Source organism: Ambystoma mexicanum, chromosome 1q (assembly GCF_040938575.1).
Source record: "Ambystoma mexicanum isolate Mex_15411 chromosome 1q, UKY_AmexF1_1, whole genome shotgun sequence".
Classification (NCBI taxonomy): domain Eukaryota; kingdom Metazoa; phylum Chordata; class Amphibia; order Caudata; family Ambystomatidae; genus Ambystoma; species Ambystoma mexicanum.
Window position 1 is genome coordinate 853081901 of NC_090922.1, and position 22988 is coordinate 853104888.

The 22988-nt window shown below is 46.3% G+C and overlaps 1 protein-coding gene across 4 annotated transcripts in view; it reads right to left on the minus strand.

Annotated features, from left to right (window-relative positions):
- The window catches only part of LOC138538055 (complement factor H-like), a 981558-nt gene that overhangs the window by 845157 nt on the left and 113413 nt on the right, over positions 1-22988 (minus strand). The gene's annotated exons all lie outside the window — the stretch shown is intronic.

The window sequence follows — 22988 nt, forward strand, 5'->3', positions numbered from 1 at the left end:
ATTGAGATTTCCATGCAGGCATAAAACTAATGGATTGCCAGGGGAATCAGTTTGCAACAATTGCACCATGGGAATATAAAAAACAACAAAGCGCAATTTGCAGACAGATTTTTTAAATTTTTCTTTTAACAAAACAGGGCATAAAAGGAAAAAGGAAAAGCGATTTTGGCCTGTTTTACTCTGCCCTACACTCTGCTTTGTAAATGTTTAAAATTGCATGCATACGACCAAGTAGCACGTAATTGCTAACATTGGCAATCCCCTGTATGCAATTTGCACTCTTGGGAAAATGACCCATTAAGGGAAATTTTCCTAAAAGTGCAAATTCTTATATGTCAGGGTCATTATTCTAAAAGTGCAAAATCTCATGCAGGTGTAAAACCCTGTGTTCTTCCAAGAGGGAGGAGGAAAGCAAAGCAGAGAAGAAAACTCTGCAAACACTGCTTTGTGTCTCTCATACTCCTTGGAAGGGAACAAACAAGCCCTAAAGTGTAAAAGTAAGGCTTTTATGTCTTACTTTTATACAAAAAAGGTAGCAGGCACCCCTCTCTCGAAAAGAACACGGCATGATAACCTGCTCAGTGGTTATTAACCACTTTGAGAGTTCGCAGCCATCTGCTTTTTACTCACTGTACCTTTCACAGATGGGAAATATCCATTTGCACATCAGTCTTTGTCCCGCCCACATGGGCATTCCAGCACCGAAATGCTATGGCAATTCCTCTCTGAATAAGAGTACCAACAGCAACCCCATTGTTGACGACCATGGACTTCTCTCCCCGACCATACGTCTCCCTCATATCTTGACATCTTGTCAAAGTGTCCTAGGTTGGCGAGTAAATGGCCAACCAATATAAATCCCTATTGCCACAGTGCCTATATTGAATAGAGGCAACAAATCAAGTGTAGCTGTAATGATGTAATGCAAGTAGTATCTGTAATGGGCTGGCCCCAGGAGGGGCCATACGATTTGTTTTAGCCAATGAGAGAACTAATACCTATGTACTCTATATGTAGCTTGGGAAATTAACCAATCCAAAATATTCATAGGTTATGGAATCAATATTGCAGTATGACAACATTGATAACGTGTTTATAGTTTAAAAGCCACTTACACTATTTGTACATCTTAGAGCTTAATTATGCCGGCTGAAATTCTGTGTTTTGAGTAAAGCAGTGTTTTTCTGTACACTTTGAACACTCCATTATTTAGTATTATTGTTTATGCTATTGCAAATTTGCGCCCTCCTTTAGAATGGATTCACATGACAAAATGAGTGAGATGCAACATCATATCTGCAAACTGGATCGAATAATATATGTATGCCAGAGGTCTACACCTGGGTATGATTCAGTCATTCTAGTTATTTCCTGGTCCTATTCAGATAAAATATCTGATTAAATGGTCTTAGGCAGCACAATCCCCTGTGCTGCAAATATTTAGCTTGATTTCTCAGTTACTTGGGTTCCTGGTTTATCAAACACTTAATCCACAACCTCTCACAGGCAAGAGGGTGTGGACTTAGAGTGTTGTTAACACAATAGTAGTGGACAGTTTGCTGCCTGCTTGCATTTCCCAAGCTACCACTGACTGGATGTTGAATTGCCCAATCCCACACAATATGCCATTTCTAATCACGTACTGAGTTGTGATTGATCCTCCTCCATTGCACTATGTGCAATTGTGAGTCAAGGCTGGAGTCCTTTTGTTGTGCTCCTCCTACCCCCTCTCCCCTTCTGTGGTTCTCGGTTGCCTTCCTCCCTCCTTCCTGTCTCCCATCCCTCCCACTGCATCCTGATTGGCCGCTCCAGTTCCTGGCCAAGTTAGCTAGCCCTGCAGTCACTGCGCTCGCCATTACATTGTGTGCTGAGTGGGTGACTGCAGGCTGCTGTTAAGGATTTTCAAACGTAGGTGTGCCCTCCTACCTGTCTCAAACCGACTTCTTGAAAACTCCTATCTTGAGTGTTGTAGTCGGTCCTATTCCGCAACCTGCTTGACTCCCGCTGTCTGGTCTGCCTACTCCACTGACCTTTGCTAGTGTCTTCCCCTCTCCCTTCCACCCTCCCCCTCTCCCACCTACTCTATGGTGCTCTCTGTCTCTCCTATCTTTTCTAACTGAGTCTCTATTAACTATCCTGCTCTCCTCACTAAGTCTGGTAGGAAGAACTTTAAAAAGGACATCCTGGTCTCCAACTCAGGCCTCCCTATCGCTGACACCTACATCAGAGCCTTCCCCAAGGAAACTCTCACAGACATCCTCTTTGTCGTGCCTTCGCCAGACCTATGGACCCTTCATATGGTCTCTGTGCTCTCCCCTTTCTCCTCTTCTCCCATTAATGGTGGCACACACTGCCAGGCCCTCCTGACATCCTTCCTTTCCTCTAAAGTCATCATTGATGTCTACTCCAATGGTCCCTGGTCCAAGGCCCTCAGGCCAACCTTCACCTCTTTGATAGACACTTACCTCATCAACTTCCTTTCTTCTCTTGCTGTCCACTCTCCCCTTTCCTTGACTACCTTGTCTCCCCCTTCTGACTCCTCCCTGGCTACCTTGACGTCCCCTTCCCTCTCTGCACCCTCTCGGGCTCCTTCTACACCTCCGTAGGGTGTACCTCTGATCGGTACCCCTCCACGGAAGTCTTTCAAGGATGGCAACCTTCTCCATCTTGCCAGTCCAAACTCTCGTTCTGCTGTCAAACACTCCTCTGGTATCTGCTGCCTTCTGGAAGAACTTGACCTTGATGTCCTCGGTCTCACCGAGACATGGTTCACGGCCGGCTCTGTCACAAGATTTGATTCGCTCTTACCTGACGGCTACAAAATCCTCTCCGCGCCAAAGGCCAACCGCTCAGGTGGGGGTTGTAGCTCTGATCTTCCCTGGGTGGATTCCTGCCTCTGTCACTCCCATGCAGGCCTACTCCTCTTTTGAATACCTTGTCTGCAGGCTCTCTATTTCCCCTAGCCATTCACTTATTGTGGCTACTATCTATCGGCCACCTGGTCAGATTTCATCTTTCCTCTCTGAGTGGGTGGACCACTCCTCCTCACTCCTGGCCTCAACTACTCAACTCCTCCTTCTTGGAGACTTCAACATCCACCTGGATGCCTCCTGTCCTTCCTCTGGACTCTTTCGCGACCTCTGCGACTCTCCCTCACATACTATTCTCCCCTCTGGCCCGACTCATTCTGCAGTGCACAGTCTTGATGTTCTGATCTCCTCAGACCTTCCCCTCTCTGTCCCTCTCACCACTCCTCTCTCCTGGAGTAATCACTTTCTACTCTCCTCCCTCCTCACCCTCCCTACCCCTCAGGCCAAGCCACTTCCATCACTGCCACCCACCTTCTCGGTCATCCGACCCATGAAGTGCGTGTCAGCTGAGGCTTTCGCCCCACCTTCTCACCGCCTCTCCCCCTTTGGCTCACTCTCATCCTGACACAGCCCTCTCCATGCTCCACTCTGCTATATCTGATACTCTTGATATCCTTGCCCCTGTCATGAGAATCCGCCTCGAGCACAAAGCCAAGTGCAATTCCTGGTATGACTTGGACCTCGTCACCCTAAAACGCAAGTGTAGGGTGGCCGAGAGGAAATGGCGTGCTTCATGTACATCCTCTGACAAACTGACCTGTTGCCTGCTGCAAAGGCAATATCGGCTCTCTGTCCAAGAAGAAGAGAGCGCATATCCAAGCCTGCGTCTCTGCGGCATCTAGCAACTCAGCTGAACTAATCAAAATTGGCAAGGAACTGGCCAATCCTGTCGCAGTCTCTACCTCTCCTGTCCCCTCCCAGTAGGCCCTCTGTACGGCACTGGTGTCTCACTTCATCTCTAAAACTCAGGACATCCTGTCCTCTCTCTCCTCCTATCCCCTCTCTCCCTCCCTCCCCACACTCCCTGCTCTTCCTCTGGCCATTCTGCAGCCACCTCTCCTCCCTCCTTCTCTGCCTTTCCCTTGTTCTCAGCAGACAAGGTTTCTAGACAAGTCTGATCTATGAAAGTCTCGTCGAAACAGGTTCAGCCCTGTTCCTCCAAAACTATCAAGGACCACATCGACTCCATGGCTCCAGTCCTGGCTGATTTCTGCAATCACTCATTAGTCACTGGAGTCTTCCCATCCCCCCTGAAGCACTCCCTTGTGCACCCTCTTCTTAAGAAACCCACTGCTGACCACTCCTGCCTGGCCAACTATCGCCCAATATCCATCACTCCTTTCCTGGGCAAGCTCCTGGAGAAACTGCCCATCTCCCAGATAATCTCCACACTGAATCTGTTGGTTGTCTCCATGACCATCAGTCTTGCTTCAGAGCTGCCAGAAGCACGGAAACTGCTCTCCCAAACATCTGTGAAGACCTGCTCTCCAACCTTGACTCTAACACCCCTTGCGTTCTCATCCTGATTGATCTCTCTGCTGCCTTTGACACTGTCAACCATGCCATCCTGCTCAAGCGTCTCCGTGATAACCTGGGTATCACCGGTCAAGCTCTGGCATGGCTGACTTCTTTCCTCTGCGACCGACCCTCTCAGGTCCAACTTGGGTCCTTCCTCTCCGCTATCTTTTTCTCTACCTGTGGTGTCCCCCAGGGGTCTAACCTCTCTCCCTGGCTGTTCAACCACTACCTGGCACTCCTGGCCCAACGCATCGCTGCTCTATGCCCCAACTTTCAGTCTTATGCGGATGACACCCAGCTCATCTTCAGGCCACCCTCGGCCTCCTCCTCTACTTCCCTCATCTCTGACTGTCTGTCTACTATCCAAGAGTGGTGTGCGCCAATGACCTCTGCCTTAATGCCAGTAGGACTGAGATTCTCCTCATCGGCACACCCGCTCCCTCCTTTCCTGTAGCTCTATGGCCAGCCTCTCTTGGCTCTCTTCCTGCTCCCGCCTGTGAGGCTAAAAACCTTGGGGTCATCTTCGACTCTACACTCTCCTTCTCTCCTCACATCTCTGGCGTCTCTAAGAAGTCACACTACCAACTGCACCTCCTCAGAGGTGTTCTTCATTTCCTCTCCTTCCCCAGAAGCCCACTGTCTCCAGAGCACTGGTTCTCTCTAGGCTGGACTACTGCAACAGCCTTTTCTAAATCTGCCTGCTTCTACTCTCCGCCCTCTGCAACTTATCCAGAACAGGACTGCAAGACTTGTCCTTGGCCTCAAGCCCAGGGATTGTATCTCTCCAGGACTGATATCTCTGCACTGGGTCCCTGTGGCTTCAAGGATTTAGTTCAAAACCCCCTGCATCGTCCACAAGGCCTTCTGGGGCCTGGGGCTGCAATACCTTCAAATCTCTTGCTAAATACCTTCCTTCTTGATCTCTTCACTCATCTGCCTCAAACTCCCTCAAGGTCAGTCGCTACTCCAAGCAACAAGTTGGGGGTAGATCTCTTTCTTCGGCTGGAGCCCCCTTCTGGAACAGCCTCCCCACCTCCCTGAAATTTGAGGAGATTCATCTTCGGTTCCGGAAGCACCTCAAAACCTTTCTCTTTGCTTGTGTTTTTTCTGCTCCTCTCCCTTGCCGACTTCCTGGCTGAAACTGACTTTGCACTGGTTGCCTGGCCGCCCTCTGATCTCGGGCCCAGGTCCCCTCCCCGGCCAGTCACACTCCTGCACTGCCTTCCTGGCAACCCCGCACTTGGGGACTGTTTTCTGTATCCCTACAGTCCCACTACCAGCACTTGACACCTTATGCCTGCACTTACCTTTGCACTTGCCACCTGCTGGCCATACTTTACTTATTGTTATTTATTTTCTTATCCCATGTACTGCACTGTCCTCACCCTCTTACCCCCTGCACTACTCCTCCCTCCCCTTCCCATGCGCTTGCGCAATCTGATTGACACCTGGCCTAGTAAGATCGCTGTCTGTCTTCCCCCTGTTAACCTCCCTTGCCTCGTCGTGCCTTGAAACACCTGTGTATAGGCACGTTATAAATGCCATAATCATATCGTATCCTATCCTATCATATCATTATGAGTTGGGCACAGTAACACCCTATCAGGATTTCAATTACCAAAACATGTATTCATATGAATGCAGTTGCTAACAATGACGTGCTTTACATTCAGAATTGCCTGGCCTGTGTTAACAGTGCTGCCATGCTCTGTAAATCAGCATGGTCAAGTCAACATAAGCTAACATTTCAAGAGGGTTAGGAGGTTTGGCTGGAGCCCTATTTGCTCTTTGGTCATTGCTCCACTGAACAACAAACATGAGAAACTTGGATGATGGGTCAAAATCAAATCTTCAGATTTGACAGGCACCCTGGGCCTCATTAGGAACCTGGAGGTGACGGTATGAATGGTGCCGGTAAGGCACCGGCACCGTTCATACCGTCCCACCGCATTACGAGTTCTGCTCGCGAGTTCCTGACAGCCCGCCAGGTATTACCTGGTGGGCTGTGCGGTACCTGCGAGCACAACTCGTAATGCCGCCGGCATGGTTATCAACGGTGCTGACGCATCCATGCTCCCCACCCCCATTATGCCCTATGGGGCAGAATGGGGATCTGGAGCCCGGCAATACCACCACCCGCGAATGGTCAATTACCAGCCCATTCATCTCGTAATGGGCTGGTTATTGCCCAATCACGGGATGTAGTGCCGTAGCGAGCATGGCGGTAGCCGTGCCTGCCATACAGGCACAGCTACCGCCATGCTCGTAATGAGGCCCAGTGCCTTAAAGAATGCGCAAATGACCTATCATGCCCTATTCCCACTTCTGAACTTCAAGGGCTGGAACTGCAGTATCATATCCATGCAGCCTGTCCATGGCGGGGTGAAGGGTTGACAGCAGCAGATAATAGATGCCTGCTGCATGAGGAGAGAGAAGGGAGACATGCACAGAAAGGGGCTTTGTTCACAGCAGTTCCCGTGTTGTATTGAATAAAGAAGGTCCCCATTCACAACGACTCTGTTATCTGTAAAATCTGCCCATTCACAGAGATAATAGCAGGAACCCCGCAACACAATAGTGACGAGAATGGGATTCCTTAGCAACTACTAGAAGTGAGAGAAGATTTAAATATGTAGAGCTGTTCGGTTGCTTAGATGCACTTCTGAAAGGCAGAACCTCCACCTACGTAAATATCCATGCCAACGACCCTACTCCCAGATATTGCACTGTGGGAAAGCCCTGTTGAAAATGAATTCAGGATGTACTTTCACAATGTCAGACAGTGAAGCTGCCATCACTGAACCAACCAAAGCCGCTGCATTTCGCCACCCAACACTGCTTGACATGTCTGGCTGCAGGCACTGGGCCAACGATGAGAGCATTGGTTAAGGCTTTGAGAACTGCTTGGAAGCTTACAACAAAGACTCATTAGAGAAATTTGCCAGGTGTCTTCTGATTAATCTGGTAGGTGATGAAGTTGAGGATCTCATCCCCACTTTCCCAACGGATCAAATTGATTCATACCAGGTGCTGAAAGAAGCTCTGAGTTACTACTTCAATCCTTAAAGAAACATTGATCATGAAAGGCACACATTAACACTGCTTGTCAGTCCCCGGAGAGTCTATAGATACCTTTACCACACGGCTCTGCAAGCTGGTAGTGCACTGTGACTTTCATGAATTCACAAATGAGGAAGCCATCCGACTTCAGATCATAGGCAGATGCCTATCAGAAAGAGCTGCTGATGGAACAATTGCAGCAAGTGAACATTCTCATGATGACCCGAACCGATGCAAGAGCAGAAGCGCAAGCCAAGAAAATGGAAACAGTTAAAGAACCTACAAGTGAACAGCTCTATCAAATATCACATTCGCTGAAGAACAGGACAGTACTTTTCCACCAGCGAGGAGGTATCCGTCACGGAGATGATGCTACAGATGTGGCCTGCCATTCCCACATGAAGATAATGTGAAGTGTCCAGCGAAAGGGCAAAAATGTAGCAATTGTGACAGGGAAAACCATTTAGCGAATGTATGCAGTTCCATACCGGTAAGGCGTGAGCTGGTCGCCTGACGTAGACATGCTGGTGGGAGATCATGCTGCAAAGTTCACTAGAGATACAGGAGCAGCATTGAACATTATGTGTGTGTCTAAGTTCAAGAAGATGAGCGAACCCCCAATCCTAATGCCATCTGAACTGAGAGTTTTTCAATGGACAACAAAGGACCCAGTGATGAATCATGGCAAGTTTAGGACCACTCTAAAATATAAAAAAACACATTTGTCATAAGACGTTCATGTCCTACAAAGAGAAGTCCGTAGGAGTAATCTGCTAGGGAGATCGTCAGCAATAGCAATGAACATCGCAGTGGTGATTTACGACATGCAACCATCGCGCACCAGAGTACAGCAGATTTCTTCTCTTTTCCAAAGTGCAGGACGCCTTAAAGGTGATCCAGTAGTGCTGCAAGTGGATGAATCAATTCACACCGGTAGCGCAACACGTTCAAAGCTTCAAAGGATACTGATTCACCTCCAGCCACTGGTGGAGAAGGAGATACATTGTTTGCTGTCCAATTACATCATTGAGCCAGCAGCAGGTCCCACTCCAGGGTTTTCACACATTGTGTAAGTTGCAAAAAATACAACAAACCAGATACGCATCTGTGTGGACATGAGACAAAGTGAAAGAGAGAGGCATCCTTGTATGCACCTGGATGAAATGATAAGCCTGCTCCACTATGCACAATTCGTCCAAATGTTAGACCTAAATTAAGTGCATCATCAAAGAGGACTAGACCCGAAATCAAGGTACATCACTACATTTTCCATGAATATGGTCAGGTTTCATTATAAGGGCCTGGGCTTTGGCATCTCCTCGGCTGCAGAGATATTCCAAGAAAGCATCCTCAAAGTAACATGGCATACTGGAAACTGTTTTAACTACAGTGACGGCATATTAATATTCAGGTTGTCACTAGAACAGAATGACCAATTACTCTCACAGATATGCAGTGCATTGACCCTCAATCTGGAGAAATGTGCATTTCACAATCAAATCTGAAATTCTTTGGGTACATTTTCTCCCAAAAGGGAATCCAACCTGATCAAGGGAAGGTGAAAACTATCACAGAAATATCTGCTCCCAATGACATTGGTGATGTCCGTTTGGTTTTGGGAATGGCCAGATACTGCAGCAGGTGCATCAAGGACTTTGCCACCACTGGAACACCGCTGCAGGAACTGATCAACCAAGGTGTGCCTTTTCAGTGGTCCTCCCATTGTGATAGAGCATTTTAACAAACAAACAAAGGAAGACATCGTGTCAGCGGATCACATGGAGTACTTTGACCAGACTCACACTACAGAGGTGATTGAAGATGCCAGCTATGATCACCTATGCCTGCAAGAGCCTATCTGAGATAGAGAGGCACTACTCGCGGCCGGAAAAAGGTCTAGTAGTGGTACAGGCATGTAAACACATCCACATGTTTCTAGTTGACAAACCCTTCACGATTGTAACTGATCACCAGGCAATACTTAGCACATATGGGAATCTGCGATGTAAAATACTGACTAGAACAGAATGGTGGGGTCGTTCCCTGCAGGAGTATGACTTTAGCATTGTTCACAAGCTGGTAAGGAGTACAACCCGGAAGATTTCATGTCCAGACTTCCTGTCCTGGATACAACCCAGGTCTCGGCCATTGTGGAAGAATACATCAACTTTCTCACACACACATCAACAAATGGACCTAGGTCGATACCTCTTATCGTCTAACACACTCTACTGATGGTGCAGGAACTCATTGCGTCCAGAAGATGGGGAACTCACTCTGGAGAAGTCTTCTCAGAGATTCAGGGGGTCACAGTTAGTCAGTGACTAACCTGTGTGCCTAACAATAAGTCAAAGATGAACTTTCAGTGTCAGTGGAAGGACTTGTAATAATAGGTACCTGCATAGTAATACCATCCATACTTCAACATAACATTGTTGACATAGTGCATGAAGGACACTGAGGGTTAGATGCAACCAATGCCAAATTAGGGAGGCCAGGTGGTTTCCTGGGCTGGTTGCTATTGTGGAACGCATGATATAATACTGTCACCTGTGTCAACGCACTCAAAGACTAGAACGACCAGCACCACTCTAAATGTCGGAGCTGTGGGACATGAACTGGAGCAGTGTGGCTGTAGACTTCTTTAGCCCCATGATAGAGGGCAAATATCTACTTGTGATAATGGATGAATATTCCCAATTCCTCATTGTGCAGGTGGTCTCATCCACAGTGGCAGGTGCTGTGTTCACTGAACTAGACACTATATTTGCAGCATGAAGCATCCCGGAGGTTCTCATGTCTAACAATGGACCCTCATTCAGTGGAAAGGAATTTGTCCACTTCATGAGTCACATGGGGTTTAATTACAGGAAAATAACTCCCCTATAGCCTCAGGTCAATGGCATGGCTGATTGGTTCATGGATAGCCTCATGAAAGTGGTACAGCAAAATGAGCTAAGCTCGATGTTGCTAAATCAAGCAATGTGTAATATGTTGAGAGACTACAGCGAAGCTCATATTTGGAAGGAAAGTGAAGACAAGGTTGCTGAGCCTCCCAATTGAAGATGATCAAGTACATCGAGAAGTATCAGCTGCTGATTTTCACCAAAAGGTCAGCATGAAAGCATATGCTGATCACAGGAGAAATGCAACCTGCCGATCCATATGATATGATATGATAAGTCATTTATAACGCGCCTGTACTCAAGTGTTTCTAGGCGTGACCCAGGAGATATTGTGCTAGTTTGGCACAAACAAGAGGGGAAGTCAGACTCGAATTTTGATCTACGACCTTTGACAGTACCTCAAGTAAAAGGATGCATGGTGACAGCGAAAACGCCCAATAGTGTGGTAACATGAAACGTATCACACTCCAAGAGATATAGTGCAGAGAATACAGATGATAGGGGTGAAGAGCAACATTGGGAGGATCTCACAGCAAGGGTGGAAACTGCTGAGATGAATGACCAGTGGAACATTTTCTCTCGACCTGCGAAAAGCATCAAGAAACCAGCACGCCTCCTTCAAAATCTAAGTGCACTGAAAGTGAGAAGGGTCCAAGGTACTTTGTGTTGTCCGGGGGAGATATCATGTCCATGCAGCCTGGCCATGACAGGGTTAAGGATTGACAGCAGGAGACGATAGACGTCTGCTCCGTGAGGAGAAAGAAGGGAGACATGCGCAGAAAGAGGCTTGTGCTTTTCATAGCAGTTCCCACGTTGTATTGAATAAAGAAGGTTCTCATAATGACTGTGTTATCTGTACAAGCTGCTCAATCACAGAGATAATAGCAGGAAGTCACATCACAGGCAGGTACAATATCTCCCCTTGCTAATCGCTTTGAGAGCTGAGTCAGAGCAGTTAAAGGTCCCTGCACTGCACTCTGCAGAAGGGCACCAGAATACAGGGCAGTGGTCAGGGGCGGACTGGCAAGAGGGCAAAGTAACAATTGCCCCCCCAAGTTGCCTGAGCTGTTGCCCCTTGGGCCAGAGCTTAACATGTACAAAATCCTTCAGAATTTAGCCTTCCGCAAAGGAACCGGGTGCTGCAAAGCCTGCTCAGATTCCGTGTAAATGGTGCAAGGCATTCATCTTGATTTCAGCAATGAAGTAGATGTGCCTGGATGGTGCCCAACACATGGGCCTCTACAGTGGGTGAGAGGGAGAGGAGTCTAGGCTGCAGTGGAATGTTCACACTACCCCAGTGACAATGTATTCATTTAAATAACAGATTCTGTGACCCTGGATGATAATGTTGGCACCACTGCTCCCCATACACAATTGTTCTATTACAATCTGAAGCTGCTTATCACAACTCCTACTTGCCAAGGAAGTAGAAAGGTCCATTCCTTATTAGAGTGTGCACTCAGTCGATTCTGTGCAAATGCTTCCCCTATATTATGGTGAATTTCCGGATCATCAGTGTGTTCAGAAAAAAAGAGTTTTATAGCATCCTTAATAGCACCTATTAGTGTTATTTATATAGTGGTTATAGAAAAGGCTGTTGGACCAATTGTGGTACTTTCTTTTGGACAAAGCTGAAAAACACACATAGAAGGATGTAATATCCAGGAATTATTTATTAGAAGACTACAAATTAAGCAGGTCATTCAGAGCTGGGCAGCTCTTTAAGAACAGTTGAATAAAGTTACCATCTCCTATCATGGTATTGAAAAGGAGTGTGGAGCACCTCTACTGAGAATGGAACATGAGACAAATACCCTGCTTATTGGAATTTCTTCCACTCAGAGTAGAAGTATCCATTTGCATATCAGTCTTTGTCCCACCCACAAGAGCAGTCCAGAACCGAAATACTACGCAATTTACCTCTGAACAAGAGTACCATCAGCAACTCCATACATTGTTTTGGCCTTGTTGGGCCTCATCAGTGAGGCGAAGCGGCACCTCTCTAAGGTACAGCGAGCAAGGGGGCCCCGTCTGGATTACCATTGGTTACTTAGGGTAAAACACCAAGTTTTACAACATTTAAAAGGAGTATGGGAGCACCCTTCACAGTGGAGAAATATACATTTGCATATCAATCTTTTTCCCACTCACAAGGGCAGTCCAGCACCAGAATGGTAGGCAATTCTCCTCTGAAGAAGTGTTCCATCAGAAACCCCAGACATGTGTTTCGGTCCTGTTGGGCCTCCTCAGTGAAGTGAAGCTGAGCCTCTTTAATGCACAGTGAGCAAGGGGTCCACGTTTGGATTACCATTGGTTACTTAGGGTGAAACCCCAAGTCTTACAAAATTGAAAAGGAGTTTGCGAGCCCCTCTACTGAGAACGAACATGGGACAAATACTGTGTTCAGGAGGGTCTACAACAAGGTTTTAGCTCACAGCACCCTTCACAGAGGAGAACTAATCATCTGCATATCAGTATCTATCTCACCCGCAAGTACAATCCAGCACCGAAATGCTAGGCAATTCTCCTCTGAACAAGAGTACCATTAGAGTACAATGGTATTACTCAGTTTACCACTAGCAGAGGTGGCATTTCTGGAATACCTACAGTGCTATTTCAGAAATACCAAATCTGATGGCGGTTTTGAAAAACATTTTTGAACATTTTCTTTTCAGCCATTTTCAGTATCAACGTGGAGGTAAAAATAGGTTGATTTTCAGCATAAAGTCTGCCAAAAATACTACTGCTGGTACTAGCATGGAATACCAGATATGGTATTTGATTAAACCCTGAATTGGGTGGGCAGTAAAATCAATGGTAGTTGCCAAATACCAAAGATTTTACTGTTACCACCCAACTCTGATAGTTTTTCATTGTCTTGTCCAGAACACTCTTCTGTTATGCACCCAACAAAACCCGCACATGCAAATCAACACCAGATTCAGATATATAGATACACAGTCACATGAACACAGATGCATCCTTCCACACATACTTTACTGACACAAATACACTCAAACACATTAACCCAGTCACAGAAACTGAAGCAGACACAGATGCACCTTATTTGAAAAAACATACACGCACATTATTTGAAAAAACATGTAAGTATAATAGGCTCCGCTTTATCTCCAGGTCCAAGGTGTATTCCCCTTGGAGTTCTCTCTGCTTCCCTGAGTTGAAATATGCAGCCGACTTTCCAAGAATGTGTAACTTGGGAGCACACAAGAAAGTCCACTTGCTGTCTTTCATTCTGCATTATCCAAGTGCAGGCACTGTACCTGCAATTTTCAGCAAGACCCACACCACGGCGTCTTGTCATGTTTGGCAGAGAATGACTGTCAAATCAAGGTGGTCTACTGCCTAACTGTAAACAAGGGCAACAGAATGTGATGAGAGCAAGCAATATGCTTGGTGTGATGGGCAATTAAAGGGCGTGAGTGACAAGGAATTGGTGACTTAATAATGTGTGAAAGGGAAGGAGGTGCGTGCGGGTAAGGCAAGGTGACTGGGTTAATAGTTAAAGGATGGAACAAAAGGGGAACGGAAGTCTGAAAGTTAATTGGAAGACGCACAGGCATTGAGATTGTGGTGCAAGCGAAGGACACTGGAAGATGATGGGTAAGGAAAATAGGCTAAATGAGACAGAGGTACACATTTGAAATGGTAGGTCAGCAGGTTGACTGTTGCTGAGATCTATGTCTGACCTACATGTTATGTTATGTTATGGTATTGTGATTTATACCGCGCACCACTGCCATTTTTATGGTCACTAGGCGCTCTGACGGATCTGAAATGGAAGGAAAGCTGGGAGGGCTTAGTTAGTAGGATGGAGAGATAAAGTGCTAGAGAGCTTTGATGTGCTGTTGGTAGCTTCTGTTCATAAAAAAACAGCCACTGTGTGCCGGGTTTGTGTTTAGTTGGTAAGGGTCAAGTGGTATTTGTTGTATGAGTGTGTGTGCGATGATTCGTGTGTAGTTGGGTTCATTTTCTGTAGTGTGTTGGGTTTAGCTGGGTGTTGCTCTGTGTGCGAATTATGCTGGGTTTGGGTTTCTGCTGGAGATAGAGGTATGTGAGTGTTTTGTTTTTGTGTTTGAGGGCGAGTATGCAGGAACTTGTAACCTTTTAGTAGGGTTGGTTAGTGGTGTGAAGATTACATTTGAAACACTGCCTATACTCAGAAATGCAGCTAAATATAACACAGTGGCTATACTCTACAATGCAGCTAATCATGACACCGTGGCTATACTATAATTATGCAGTTAGTTAGGAAGCAGTGGCTATACTCAAAATGCAGCTAGACAAAGGACAGTGGCTACACTCAAAATGCAGCAAAATAAGGGACAGTGGCTATATTCAAAATGCAGCTAAGTGGGGTTCTCTAAAACGTACCTAGATTCAACACGGTGGCTATATTCTAAAATACACCTACATTCAACAATGGCTATACTCTAAAATGTGCCTAGATTCAATACAGAGGCTATACTCTAAAATGTACCTAAATTCAACACAGTGCCTATATTCTAAAATGCATCTAGATTCAACACAGTGGCTATACTCTAAAATGTACCTAGATTCAGTACAGTGCCTATATTCTAAAATATACCTACACGAAACACATTGGCTATACTCTAACATGCTAATTCACCTGATTGCAGGACTGGCTTGACCCCCTTTCCTTTTTCTGACTAATTGATGTATATTTGCTTTTTGAACATATGTTTCATTTACTACTCTTATATTTCTTCAGATTGCTTTATTGTGTGACTTGGTGATTTGAACGTACACACAATTGTACAGACTGAGATTATAATTATAGTACATTTTCATTATAATTATAATCTTGGACTGTTTCTCATATATATTTGCCTCAGGATACAGACAATAAATAGACTTGTCCCTTGCAGCTATGTTGGTGCTTTGAAACAAACCAGATGTATTGAAAGGTATATTAGTTTAACCCTTGAATAAGAAGTTTGCAGAAAGCATTTATTTTGTTTCTAATATTGAAGATGGAATATGAGAAGATGAAGCCACCCCTTCTTTCTGAATTGTAATCTGTGGAACCAGGAAGACAGGGCTCACATCCCACCGTCCACACTTCATACATTTTGTGATCCTGAGCAAATCACTTTTCATCATTGTGCTTTATTGTTCTTAACTATCTAGAGCGAAAGCCCCACTCATATGGGTTTATACTCTATAGTGTTATTCTATAAATCAATTTAACAATTTATGTTAAGCATATGGCTAAGGAGGCAGGATGGCAAGTGAGCGTCTTATGTTGTAGGGGGTGGGTACACAAGATGCCAGTATGGGTTTTGTGTTTTGAGCTGGGGAGGCAGAAAGCCAGGTATGTTTTTTGTGTCACTACAGCTCATGTTTGACTCTGCGAGCAAGCCAGACCCCCCTGTATCAGCAATGGCTCTGCTCTACCAATGGCTTATCTAGCTGTCCCATCTCTTTACATTATTCCTAAACTAAAGATGAGATGTGGTGGGAGGATATGATATGCTATGGCATTTACAACGTGCCTATACACAAGTGTTTCAAGGCGCGACGAGGCAAGGGGGTGGGCAGAGGGAAGACAGGGACAATGATCTTACTAGGCCACGTGACAATGAGATCGCGCAAGTGCATGGGGATGGGGGAAGGGAAAAGTGCAGGGGGAAAGGAGCAGTGCAGTACATAGAAAACAGTAAAATAAATAAAGACAATAAATAAATTAAAAAGTGTGGCCAGCTGGTGGCAAGTGCAAGGGTAGGTGCAGACAACAGGCGTCAAGTGCTGGTAGGGGGTTGTAGGGATACAGACACAGACCTCGAGTGCAAGGGTTGCCAGGGGGCAGTGCAGGTGTGCAACTGGTGAGGAGGGAACATGGGCACGAACCAGAGGGTGGCCAGGTAACCAGTGCAAATTCAGTTTCAACAAGGAGATCAGCAGGGGAGAGGAGGAGAGAAAGCAGAAGCAAAGAGGAAGGTCTTGAGGTGCTTCCGGAACCGGAGATAGTTCTCCTCAAGTTTCAAAGAGGCAGGGAGGCTGTTCCAGTGGGAGGCCCCAGCGAAGAAAAAGATCTACCATCAACTTGTTGCTTGCAGAAGCGACGGACCCTGAGGGAGTTGGAGGCGAATGAGCGAAGAGCTCGAGAAGGAAGATATTTAGGAAGAAAGAGTTGAAGGTATTGAGGCCCCAGGCCCCATAAGCCCTTGTGGACAATGCAGAGGGTTTTGAACTGAATCCTCACGACCACTGGGAGCCAGTGCAGGAATTTCAGTCCTGGAGAGATACTGTCCCTGGGCTTGAGGCCAAGGACAAGTCTTGCAGTCCTGTTTTAGATGAGTTGCAGGGTTAAGTGGTGGAGAGTAGAGGCAGGCACATTTAGAAAGAGGCTGTTGCAGTAGTCCAGCCTAGAGAGAACCAGAACTCTAGAGGCAGTGAGCTTCTGGGGGAAGGAGAGGAAAGGAAGAATGCCTCTCAGGAGGTGCAGCTGGTAGTGTAACTTCTTAGAAACGTCAGAGATGTGAGAAGAGAAGGAGAGTGTGGGGTTGAAGATGACCCCGAGGCTTTCAGCATCACAGGTGGGAGGATGAAGAGGGCCAAGACAGGCCGGCCTGAGAGTGTCAGGAAAGAAGGGAGCAGGTGTGCCGATGAGGAGAATCTTGGTCTTACTAGCATTAAGGCAGAAATTGTTGGCGGCACACCACTCCTGGATAGGAGACAGACAATCAGAGATGAGAGAAGGAGAGGAGGTGGCGGAAGGGAGCCTGAAAATCAGTTGATTGTCATCCTCATAGCCCTGAAAGTTGGGGCAGAGTGCGGCAATGGGTGAGCAAGAAGTGTCAGGTATCTGTTGAACAGCCAGGGAGAGAGGTTAGACCTCTGGGGGGCCACCACAGGTGGAGATAGAGATAGAGGAGAGGAAGGACCGAGTTGGACCTGGGAGGGTCGATTGGAGAGGAAAGAAGTCAGCCAAGTCAGGGGCCTGATCAGTGATACCCAGGTTATCACACAGACGGTTGAGCAGGATGGCCTGGTTAACCGTGTCGAAGGCAGAAAAGAGATCAAGTAAGATGAGAACACAGGGAGTGTTGGAATCAAGGTTGGAGAGCAGGTCTTCATGGATGTTCGGTTCCATGTGTTAATATCCATGCAAAACTATTTCCATACAAAAATATTGCCATATTTTTGCAGTGATATTAAGGCATGGAACCTGCGGGGACACCCCCGCAACACCCATATTATTTTAAAGGGAGCAGGGGACACCCCTGCAACTCTTGATCCCAATAACCCCAAATATTATCCCCACTAGAAATATTGCCTATGGCCGTTTCCCGACGACCATATACATGGCGATATTTTTGGTGGGCATAGTATTACCCGATACTGGATGTTCAGGAGAGCAGTTTCCGTGCTTCTGGCAGCTCTGAAGCCAGACTGAAGGTCATGGAGGCAACCAACAGATTTAGTGTGAAGATTAACCTGGGAGATGGCCCACTTTTCCTGGAGTTTGCCCAGGAAAGGAGTGATGGAGAGCGATAGTTAGCCGGGCACGAACATTCGGCAGAGGGTTTCTCAAAAAGAGGGTGCACAAGGGAGTGCTTCAGGGGGGAAGGGAAGACTCCAGTGGTGAAGGAGTGGTTACAGAAGTCAGCCAGAGCAGGAGCCAGGGTGGCAATGTGGTCCTTGATGGTTTTGGAGGAACAGGGGTGAACAAGGTTTTGATGAGACTTTCATAGATCGGACTTGGCTTGAAACCTTGTCTGAGGAGAACAGGGGAAAGGCAGAGAAGGAGGGAGGATATGTGGCTGAAGAAGGGTCAGAGGAAGAGCAGGGAGAAGAGGGAGGAGGGGGCGAGGAAGAGAGAGAGAGAGGACAGGATGTCTTGCGTTTTAGAGATTAAATGAGAAGCCAGGTCTGTGCAGAGGGCCTGGGAGGGGACAGGAGAGGTAGAGACTGCAGCAGGATTGGCCAGCTCCTTGCAGATTTAAAAGAGTTCTGCCGAGTTGTTGGATGCTGCAGAGATGCAGGCTTGGATGTGGGCTCTCTCCTTGGTGAAGACAGAGAGCCATATTGCCTTTGAGCAGGCGACAGGCCAGTTTGTCATAGGACGTACCGGAAGCACGCCATTTCCTCTCAACCACCCTGCACTTGCGTTTAAGGGTGACGAGGTCTGAGTTATACCAAGAGTTGCACTTGGCTTTGGGCTTTAAGCGGATCCTCATGACAGGAGCAAGAGAAGCGAGTGTATCAGATATAGCAAAGTGGGGAATGGAAAGGGCTGTGTCAGGGTGTGAGTCAGCCAAGGGAGGGAGGGGGGGGAGAAATTGGCGGCGAAAGCCTCAACTGACACACGCTTCATGGGTCCGATGACCGAGAAGGTAGGTGGCAGTGGTGGAGTTGGCTTGACCATAGGGTTAGAGAGAGTGAGCTGGGAGGACAGGAGAAAGTGATCACTCCAGGAGAGAGGAGTGGTGAGAGGGACAGAGAGGGGAAGGTCTGAAGAGATCAGAATATCCAGAGTGTGAGTCGGGCCAGAGGGCAGATTAGAGAGTGAGAGAGAGTCACAGAGGTCACAAAAGAGCCCAGAGGAAGGACAGGAAGCATCCTAGTGGATGTTAAAGTCTCTGAGAAGGAGGAGTTCAGTGTTCGAGACCAGGAGGGAAGAAGTGAGGTCCGCCCATTCAGAGCGGAAGTAGGAGATCTGATGGCCACACTAAGGGAATGGCCAGGAGAGAGAGAGAGAGACTGCAGACGAGGCATTCGAAAGATGTGTAGGCCTGCATAGGAGTGACAGTGGCAGGAATCCACTCAGGGAAGATCAGGGCTACACCCACTGTGGAACGGTTGGACCTGGGCGCAGAGAGGATCTTGTAGCCATCTGGAGGAGAATGTCAAAGCTTGTGACAGAGCTGGCCGTGAACCATGTCTCAGTGAGACCGAGGACATCAAGGTCAAGTTCCTCCAGGAGGCGGCAGATGTCAGAGTGTTTGACAGCTGAGCGAGAGTTTAGAGTGGCATAGGTACACCCTGCGGAGGGGTAGAAGAAGCCCGAGGGGGGGCAGAAGAGGAAGGAGGAAAGGGTAAGGTAGCCAAATAGGAGACAGCAGGGGGAGGCAAGGAAACTGTGGAGGGTAGAGAGAGGACAACAGGAGAAGAAAGGAAATTGATGAGGCACAGGAAGCATCTATCAAAGAGGAGGAGTTTGGCTTGAGGGCCTTGGACCAATACGGTACCATTAAAGTAAACATTAATGATGAGGAGTGGAAGGAAGCCAGGAGGGCCTCCCACCGGGTGCCACCATAAATGGGAGAGAAAGGAGAGAGCAAAGACACCATATGTATAGTCCATAGGTCTGGCGAGGGAACGACAAAGAGCATGTCGGTGAGGGTTTACCTGGAGGAAGTACTGGTATAGGTATCAGCAATAGGGGGGCCTGGGTTGGGGACCAGGATATCCTTTTTGAACTTATTCCTACCAGATTTATTAGGGAGACCAAGATAGTCGATAGAGAAGCAGTTAGAAAAAATAGGAGAGACAGAGATCACCACAGAGTAGGTAGGGAGAGGAGAGAAGAGGAAGGGGTGGTGGGGAGAACACTAGGGAAGGACACAGAGCGGGGCACAAGCAGATAAGAGAGAGGCCAGAAAGGTAGACAATTGGACAAGGCAACAAGAGCTAAGATAAGGGTAGAAAGTTTGCTAGATGAATGCTTTGCTAGGAGGCAACCCCAGAACGGCACTACTGTCACAGTGCAATTGAAACACTGGAGAAAAAACATTAAGTCTGAGAGTCCTGTATAGGGGGAAAAGGCCTAGGTTTCACAATGCAATTATGAATACTTTACAATGCAACTGAATACCAGAGAAAAAACACACCTAAGTCTGAGAGTCCTGTATAGGGTAGAAAAGGCCCAGGTTTCACAATGCAATTATGAATACTTAACAATGCAATTGAATATGGGATAAAAGACACCTAGGTCTGAGAGTCCTGTATAGGGGGAAAAATGCCTAGGTTTCACAATGCAATGAGATGTAGCCTGCTGTCACATTATCAACTGTAACACATGGAAAGCTGGGCTCAAATCCCAGCTTTCCCATTTCCCCAATTATATTATGCTGTTGAAATAATGTTACTAAGTTGATAAGTGGGAGAATTTCCAAGGGTCCGGGTCTCTAAGAAACCACAAACATAAATGAAAAATATGTTGAATACAAGGAAAGTAATGTCAGTAATGTCTAATATATATATATATTTTTAGAATGTTTGAGTGGGGAAAAGCTTGGTATTGAGCAGGGCACAAGTCGAGGGACCACGCAGGTGTCCGGCATCCGTTCACCGTTTAGAAATAAAAAAATAATAACAGGCTACAGTCTGGTATCAAATCCTGGCCTTGCACCTCTGAAACGAGACATTTAACGACAAGACCAAAGCAATTATTGGTTGTGGAGCTGCAAAATGTCTCATTGAAATTCTTAAAATACAGGACGTGTTGTGTTACAGGTTCTCAGATTTGAAAGGTGCTTACATGTTATGCTTAGGTAGCAAGGTGATATGAACATCTGCTCTCTTACCACATTTTTTTTGTTGTGTGTGGTTTTTCAGTCGTGAAAGACGAGCCTAAATTAAATGTGCATTGTTTACTTTGCCATTCCCTGTTGTCACTTCCCAATGATTGTCAGACGCCCCCACGTTTTTTTTTTGGTTAGGACCAGAGCTTTGGTATTAACATATGTTCTGGAAGTTGTGGCCGCTGCACTGGGGGCTGCTTGGACCATAGCAATATGGGCCAGGAAAGTACACTTGCCCCCCAGGCCCAATGATGCCAGCCCCTCCCCAGGATGCGGTACACAGTCGCGTAAAGAAGGACATTGTGTGAACCACAAAATCTGGGTTTAAGAGAGTCAAGCAACAGTCTCTCCTTTTTAAAATCAAGATTAAACTGCATACTAAAACGCACGTTCAGAAAAGGATGGTCATGAAGCAGTATAAATCCAGCATTGAATTAGCTGCAGGTACACATTAAGCCCAGCAGATTGCGCACTTGTTTCAGTTTTGAGAATGTGCGAATAAATGAACCACTGTTTAACAGGACTTGAGCGTCAGAAGATGCACGAAAAAAAATCAGTTATAACAGGAAGAAAAGCTGACAACGAAAAGACATCGAATTAAACTTTCTATCGTCAAACTTCTAATGCACAATCTGCGTTTTTTTTAGTGATGGCGACACATGCACTGTCCCTTACGTATTCACGCCGCCATTACAAAAATTCCACAGAAAATCAACAATTGATAACAGTGAGGCGTGACATTATAATTATAATAATTTGTTTTTTTATAAGGCGCTTACTAACGAAGAGGATTCGAAGCTCTGCATCGTCTTGCTTCCAAGACGAGCACGTTACCACTGAGCTATACTACCCGATCCGTAAGTTATACAAGTTAATATAGCTAGAAATGATAGTGCCTACATGTTTGAGAATTGTAGTTTAATACGAACCAACTTAAAGCTCTTAAAATTTTACGTAAGACAATATAATTGTGCCGCTTACTGCATTATTCAGCTTACTGCATTATTCAAACAACTAATTCTGCACTTCTCGACAGAGCACGACAGAGCAGAGCTCCAGAAAAGTGTGTTTGGCTACAGCTCTGCCAGAACTCAGAGGTTCGGGTACTGGCACAAAAAACTCGTAAGCCAAGTCTCACACACACATAGAGAAGACTGGCACGTGACAAGACTGCAGAAACAGACAAAGCCTCAGGGCCAGCTGCAAAATTGAACAAAATGGTGTATATGTATTCCAAATTAAAGACAGTTTTTGTTAGGGCGAGTATGGTGGCCAATAAAAAAAGCAACTTACATTACTCGTTTTTAAGAGTTTTTTGCTGAATCACTATTACAAACAGGTTTGAATTTAAAAATGGTGTTAAATCATATATTCCCAAAATGCCCTTTGCTTTTATGAAAATCACCAGGATTGGGTTTCATGAAGAGCTATTGAGTTATGTGGCCTGGCTTGGGGCCCCAACCCTCGGCCCCATTTCCCTCCTCCCCACAAGGAGTAGGAGCGTTCCCCCAGAGTACTTATTTTCCATTTCCAGCACTGCTTCTCGAGAGTGCCTTATTTTTTTAAACAACTTTTCAATCCAGTCTTTGCATAATCCATGCCATATTTAAGGCAATCATTATTTCAACCTTTGTGTGCCACTAATTTCAGGTTTCATACCAAATAGCAATTTCTGTGTCTGGATTAAGTCCCAGGTTTGAGGTGCTTGTATTCTGTACCCAGCAACATTCTGGTTGCCATAAATTGAGATTTCTATGGCCTCCAATTGAGTATAGTTGTGCTGCGTGCATTCTACTGCAGGTTAGCCACTCTAGCTCAGCTCTTGCATGTGCTTTCCAGGGTTCTGCCATGCTATGGCTCTAATGTTATGTTACGTCAATGAGCTTTTTAGTAGTATCAATGAGAATTGCAAGTTAGTACACATTGTAATGGGGTGGTCCAACTGGTACCGTTAAACTGAAAAGGCCTGGCACCTTGATGTCTGAGCGGTTATTGTGTGCTCCAATATTCGGTCCTTCAGATGCCTTCTAGCGCTTTGGTTTAAGTTTGAGTGTTGTAAAGTGTTT